This window comes from Muscardinus avellanarius, assembly GCF_963383645.1.
Source record: "Muscardinus avellanarius genome assembly, chromosome: 13".
Lineage (NCBI taxonomy): Eukaryota > Metazoa > Chordata > Mammalia > Rodentia > Gliridae > Muscardinus > Muscardinus avellanarius.
The window spans coordinates 95,788,010-95,795,735 of NC_137799.1; positions in this window are offsets into that span (position 1 = coordinate 95,788,010).

Sequence of the window (7,726 nt, forward strand, 5' to 3'; positions counted from 1 at the left end):
GGTTCAAAGATCAGCCGGGGAAGTGCTCCCTCTAGGTTCAAAGATCAGCCGGTTCGGAATGTGTGGCTTTACTTCGAGGCTCTCCATTCTGCTCCGCTGGCATATGTGTGTGTGTTTAATGCTGATACCATGCCATTTTGATTACGGTAGCTTTGGAGTATGTTTTGAAATCAGGCAATACAATGCCTGCTATTGTGTTCGTTTTGCTTAAGATGGCTTTGGCTATTTGGGGTGTGCGTGTCTGTGTGTGTGTGTGTGTGTGTGTGTGTGTGTGTGTGTGTGTTTCACATGAATTTTAATTTTTTTTTCTTCTTTTTGCTGGTGGGAGTCACCCTCTCTACCACCCTGCCATCGTGGCTCCGGACAGCTCCAACCTTGTCTGGACAGTTTCTCAGACAGGAACATGGAGCCTTTCTCCTCCGGTCCCAATTCAACCAATCCCAAGAGTCCACTGCTGGGACCCAGGCCAGCCGTGCTTTCACTTTGCTCCTTGCGGTGGTCAGCGGCGAGGCGTCCCCGTGAACACGGGGAGACTCATCATAGACAAGGCTGTCGCCACAACTTCGGCCTGTTGCGTCCAGTCAACAGGTGCGGTGGGCGAAAGCAGCAGTCACAGACACAGAGCATAAAGGAGCAGGTGCCAGGCACATACCTGGGATTCTAGTGCTTGAAGGCCGAGACAGGAGGATCACCGGTTCAAGGATAACCTCAGCAACTTAGTGAGACCTTGTTTCAAAATAAAAAGACCCTGTTAGCCGGGCGTGGTGGCGCACGCTTGTAATCCCCGCGCTTGGGAAGCAGAGACAGGAGGATCGCGCAGGTTCGAAGCCAGCCGCGCGCGCTGGCTTAGGAGACCCTGTTTCCAAGTAAAAATGTAAAAATAGGTCTGGGAGTGTAGCCCGGAGGTAGAAGGGCTTCCAGGAACCCCAGTACCACCCAAAAAATAATAAATAAATAAATAAATAAATAAATAAAAAGACCCTGTTTAAAAAAAAAAGGCTGGGAGTGTAGCTCAGAGGTACAATGAATGCCCCTGGGCTCAATCCCCAAAACAGACAAGCAATGTGGTACCTCTTCTGCTCTGCCCTCATCTCCACTCCCTGCCTGGACAGTTTAAGAATGAAGATACCACACGTCACACTTGCTAAAATCCAGTGTCCACATTCAGTAGCCTGTAGCCTCGTTCAAGGCATCTGGCATCTTGGAGCTGTTCTTTCTTCTCTCCCCTCCTCCTGTTTGAATGTCAGATGCTGGGCTGGGGATGGAGCTCGGTGGGAGAGTGCTTGCCTAGCATGTGTGAGTTTCTGGGTTCAATCCCCAGCTCTGCAAACAATTAAAAAAAAAAAAAACAACCAGACACCGATTCTCCAGAAGCAGACATCAAAGCTTCCATATTTCAGATTAATCATGGTGGCATGTTCACAAGAGGTGTTTACTGAGTGTTTTTTTTTTTTTTTTTTTTTTTTTTTTTTTTTTTTTTTTGGTGGTACTGGGGTTCCTGGAAGCCCTTCTACCTCCGGGCTACGCTCCCAGACCTATTTTATATTTTGAAACAGGGTCTCTCACGCCAGCGCGGCTGGCTTCGAACCTGCGCGATCCTCCTGTCTCCGCCTCCCAAGCGCAGGGATTACAAGTGTGCGCCACCACGCCCGGCCTACTGAGTGTTTTTAACACATGCAGAAACAGATGGAGAAGTCCATCAGCCCCGTTGACACGACACTCTGTACAAATTTTTCTGTGAAAACAACTCTCTGGAAACAGTTGAAAGTTTTGCCCCAGTAAACAGTTTCCGTAATAAACCTAGGTGTTCATCAAGACATAAATGGATGGAGAAAATTTGGTGTATATATACAAATGGAATATTATCCAGCTATAAAAAAGAATAAAACGCTGTTATTTGTGGCAGAATGGACGGAACCGGAGGACATGTTAAGTAAAATATGCCAGACACAGAAAGGCAAATACTGCACGTGCTCTCTCGCAGGGGGATCTAAATGATTATCTCAAAGTAGAAGAGAGCAGAGTTATAATTACTAGGGAAAGGAGGGTGGGGTACAGACAGCGAAACACATTGGAATACATTCTAGTGTTCTGCAGCACAGGAGGGTGACCATAGTTCACAGCAATCCATCTTAGGTTTAATGAAGACCTAGACGAGGTGCTCAAAGGCTCAAACGCAGAAATGACAGAGAGAGGAAATGCTGACCCGCCTGTGTGGTCAGTGCGCACTATATGCAAGTATGAAAATATCACACCGTGCTCCATGAAAATGTACGGTGAAGCTGGGCGTGGTGGGCACGTTTGTAATCCCAGCATTCGGGAGGCTGAGGCCGGAGGATCGCGGTTCGTGGACAGCCTCAGCTACTTAGTGAGGCCCTCTGCAACTCAGTGAGACCTTGTTTCAAAATAAAGAATAAAAATTAGGGCAGGGGGTGTAGCTCGGAGGTCAAATGCCCCTGGGTTCCATCTCCAGACCCGCAAAAAAAAAAAAAGTATGGTATATATGATTACTAAATGCTACTTAAAAGAAAAACAGAATTGAAAAAAGAAAATATATCTCCTACACTGGTTAAAAATATTTATGGGAGCCGGGCACGGTGGTGCATACCTATAAATCACAGGACCTGCGAGGCTAAGACAGGAGGATCAAAGGTTCAATGCCAGCTTCAGCAACTTAGAGTCTCAGCAACCTAATGAGACCCTGTTTCAAAATGAAAAATTAAAAAAGAGCCCGGGGTGTAGCTTGGAGGTAGAACACACCTGGGTTTTATTCCCAGTACCATAAAACAAACAAGTAAAAAAAAAACCCAAGTCACTGTGGGATGCCTAGGCTGTACAGATCCATGCTTGGCAATCTCCTGAGCGCTGAGAGAGTTGGCCTCTTGGAAGGTTTCCCCTATATGTCTCTGTATTGCTTCTAAGGAAGCTTTTTCAGTATTTCTCAGGGAGAGAATAATTTACCCCTTTGTTTGTCAATACTGGGCTCTTTTGCCAATGTCAAAGCTAGCCTGAAAAGGCAGCACAGAAACCCACAGAGCAGATTTTCAAGGGTTCACCCACAGGAGCATTCCGTCCCCTTGAGAGCTCAGCGCTGGGGCGGGCCGAGGGCGCAGAGCAGGGGATCCATTGGTGCGCAATCAACCCTGAAATGTTTCCTGAATGAGGTGAGTTTTGAGTCGTATTTTAGAGGACGTAAGAGGCACTTGTTGAAGCAGGGCCAGGAAACTGGGGGAAAGAATTATCTAGTCACAAACATGAACTTTAAAGCAGGGCAGATTGGGCTCTTTCTCACTGTCCTTAGGAAAATATATTACTTCTGAGATTAAGGGAGGTGGGGTGTGGGACCCAGCGGGGAGAACTGGGTGGGACATTCCTCTCTGGGAGGTGTCCAGGGCACGGTCAGTGGGAGAGGTCAGCCGCAGAGGGGGCATGAGAAGCCAGGACCAGGCTTGGAGAACACTGCTGGCCTGCAGAAACTTGGAATCTCAGAGTGGCAGAGAGAATAACCAGTGCCTGGAGAGAGAAAGCAGGGTAACTGGCAAAGGGAACACAGTGTGTGGGGGGCGTCCAGGTGCCAATCTAGATCTGTCAAGGTGGATTCAAGTGAAGAAGGAATGTGTGAGAGAGACAGAGACAAAGAGGGGAAGTAAGTATAGGCTAGGTCATGCTTCAGTAACAAACAAGTCCCCGGTCTCTGGCTAAACAATGTTTCATGTCTTGTCCATGCTTCCTGTCCATTGCGTGTTAGCCTATAATTGGTCAGACACCCAGGCTGATGGATGGTGTCCTGTCCTCATACACACTACCCCTGGGGCCAAGGCAGGGCACGGGGAGCTTGGAGAATCTCACTCGCTGGCTCTGAAAATGTTTTGCCGGGAAAATGATGCACATCTCCCCCTGCTGTGGCACTGGGAAACCTTTGCCTGTGAGAACTTAACCCCTAGATGGATATGTTGACGGTGTTTAGAGGTGGGGCCTTGGGGAGATATCAGGGTTAAATCAGGTCATGAGGGTGGGGCTCCCCAGATGGTATTGGAGGCTTTATAAGTAGAGGAAGAGAGACCTGAGCTGGCACACTTGCTCTGTCTTCCCAGGCAGTGACCGTCACCATCTTCTGCTGCAGCCTGAGGCCCTCCCCGATGCCCCTACCATGCTCCTGAACTCCTGCCCAGCTGGCTGAAATTAGCCTCTGTTCTTTAGAAATAACCCGGCCTGTGGTACTCAGTTACGACGAGAAACAACCAAGACAACCGTGTTTCATTGTCCAAAACAAAACAAATCCAATGGCCATGCCTACCTCCAAAGGGACGGAAGGTTCCACCCTATCATATGCCAGAGGGAGAAGACTCCAGACACTTCTCAAATGGCTCCAGGACTTCCTGCAGAGTGGGAGGGATGGTGTACTGAGGGTGCTGAGCCTACAGGGAATGCTCATGACTACTTCAAAGTCTTTAGCCCTGTGCCAAGAGTGGGCAACAGCCGCCCTGCTGGGGTGGGCTGGGGAGGGTGCGCTTGGGCTCCCTGTTTCAATGGAAGGCCTTTGGGACAGTGAAGATCTGTTCCCGGTCTGATTATCTGCTCCAAGATGAATGAGTAAGTACATCCTTTAGGGATTAAACTCTAAGACTGCAACTTTGTGGCTTGGAGTGGGAATATACACGGGTCACTTGGAGACCGGCTGCACCTCAAGCCAAGACTCACATGGGACTTACTGATCTATCTCGGAAAACGTATTAAGCAGGCCAGGCATGGCGGTGCACTGGAACCCCAATACTTGGGAGGCTGCGCTGAGACAGGAGGAGTGTCCTTTGGAGGCCAGCTTCAGTATCTTAGTGAGAACTTCATCAGCTTATCAAGATTCTGTTTCAAAATAAAAATAAAAAGGGCTAGGAATATAGCTTGGAGATAGAATGCCCTGGCTTGGATTCCCACTGTAAAAAACAAAAACATAAACAAAAAAAATCTATTAAGCTAGCCAGGCATGGTGGCACATTTCTGTAAACTCAGCATTCCTGTAACCGAGTCTGGAGGATTCAAGGTCCAGGTCAGCGGGTAGTAATTTAGTGAGACCTTGTTTCAAAATAAAAAGTAAAAAGGGCTGGGGTGTAGCTCGGTGGTAGAATTTCTCTGGATTCAATCCCCAGGAGCACAAAAAATTCAAGCGCCCCCAGTGGACCAAGCGAGATGCCGGGATGGGCGAGACAGACCCGGTGATGCTGTGATGTGCCCCCCAGGCCCCCAGAGGGGAGGAAGGAAGCTGCTGGGCGATGTGGCCATGGTCCTCAGCCAGGACCTCCTGAGCTAGAGAGAGCCGCTTCCCTGGAGATCCTGGCCCCTTTAGCGAGCACTCCAGACCCGGTGACTGAGCGAGGAGACACGGCGGCTTCAGACCCGTGCTCCCCGATTCCTGAGAGCCCCGCAGCCATCTCTGAGCATGAGCGCTCCCCAGGGCTGGCCGAGGTTCTGTCCAGCTGCCCCATGGCTTAGCTGTGCCATCTTCCCCGTCCCACCCCGGCCTCCCTCTCCTTCTTCCCCTGCCTAAGGTGCAGCTCCCGGGAACGTTCCTGGCACATCTTTATGCACATCCCAGAGTTCCTGGTTCCTGGGGAAGCCCACATGCTACAGACGGAGCCCCCTTTCATGGAACAGATGGAAGGGGGAGGCCGACACCAAACCAGGAACTAAACAGAAAGATAGGTTGTGCTAAGTCTTAGGAGAAGTCACGGGGTATAGGACAGACTGCGGCCAGGGAAGGCGACGCTGAGAAGGGCAGTCTGGCAGCACCTCGGAGGGGCCGGATATTTCAGCAGGAACCCAAGGAATGAAAACAGAAGCCGGGCATGGGATACACCTGTAATCCCAGCTCCTGAGAGGTTGAGGCAGGAGGATGGCAAGTTCAAGGCCAACCTCAGCAACTTAGAGAGGCCTCCCCAGCAACTTGTAAGACTTTGTTTCAAAATAAAAAGACCTGGGGCATAGTTCAGAGGAAGAATGCCCCAGGGTTCACTCCCCAGCATGTATATGTGTGTGTATGTATTTATAAATGTGTATATGTGTATATATGTGAATTTGTATATGTATATATGTGTATATGGTTATATATCTGTTGTATTGTATATGTATATATGTATATGTATATATATGTGTATGTGCATATCTCTTTACATATGTATAGGTGTGTATATATTATATATATGTATGTGTACACGTTTATGTATGTACATTTATATGTGTATATATGTGTTGTATATATATCTTATGCGCGCACACACACACACACACACACACACACACACACAGCTACCTCCCAGGCAGAGAGAAGGCAAACATAAGTAGTTTGGGCCACAAGACACTGTCATGAGTTCAGTGATAGAGGAGGAGGCAGACTTGTGAGCTGTTGTCAGCCTTGGCAGATACTTTGAACTTTATCTCAAGAAAAATGGGAGATCAGGGGCCATAGCCCACACAGGGGCTTTCTGTGATTTCGAGAAGGGCGCCTCTCTCAAGTAAAATGATTCCGTTAAGCTGGGCCTGGTGGCACGTGCCTGTAATACCAATACTTGGAAGGCTGAGGCAGGAGGATTGTAGTTTGGAGGCCAGCCTCAGCAAATTACCAAGACTCTCATCAACTTAGCAAGACCCTGTTTCAAAACGAAAACAAAATACAAGGCTGGGGGTGAGCCCAGAGGTAGAATGCTCCTGGGTTCAAACCCCAGTACAATAATAATAACAAATATTATTATTACTGGCTGACTCATTGCTTGATTTGAACAACCATTCCCAGTCTCCCTGTAGGGGGAGCAGAGACAGCAGATTGACCTCTGTGGAGCCTGTGAGGCAGGGGAGAGGGCAGGAAGACCCCATCAGCCCTGGAGGTTTGTCAGCAGCATCCAGCCTGGCTCCCCGCCCTGATTCCTCATCCAGACGCGTGTGTCCCGTTGGGAACCAGGCAGAGCCCCGCCGAGCCGTGGGCCGCGCCTCTGCTGCCTCAACGCGCCCACGTATCGCCCCCGACCTGGGGCACACATGCAGTCGGTGGTGCTCACACCTCCCCGCACCCCAAACAGTGCGCACCCCGGGTCGCCTGGCCTGGCCGAGGGCGCTCAGCTCCGTGACTCTAAGTAACTCACGATACGTCTTGTATCAGATCGGAATTGTGTCCAGCTGCCAGTACGGAGAGCCGGAGAAAGTTGCTTAAACAAGATAAAGGCTTGTTTATCTCTCGCATAAGAGAATCCAGACCCAAGGAGCAGAAAGATGGACGGCGCTTAGGATCCCAAACAATTTTAGACTGACCAGAAAAAGAGCGGAGTCCTCACATCTGGCCAGAAAGAGAGGAGAAAGGAGAGGCGGGATGGCCCCGTGGGTCTGGACCTTGGAGGGAATTTTTGCTAAGTCCTACACACAACTTGGGCCCGGGTTTTATTGACGCTAACTTAGCTGGCTATTTCTGCTCCATTTCCGTCCTGATACAGGTATGTTTCTACTTGTAGTTCAATTAATAATCAACATGTATTTTATGACTATGTAAATTGTATTTACTCCAGCTCCCAGAAATGGATAACTCCTTCCTCCCTCCCTCTGGGGATCCAACCCAGGTGTGTTCTGTCTCCAAGTTACACCCCAGCCGTTTTTATTTTTATTCTGAAACAGGGTCTTGCTAAGTCGGTCTCACTAAGTTTTTGAGGCTGGTTAAAAACCTGTGATCCTCCTGCCTCAGCCTCCC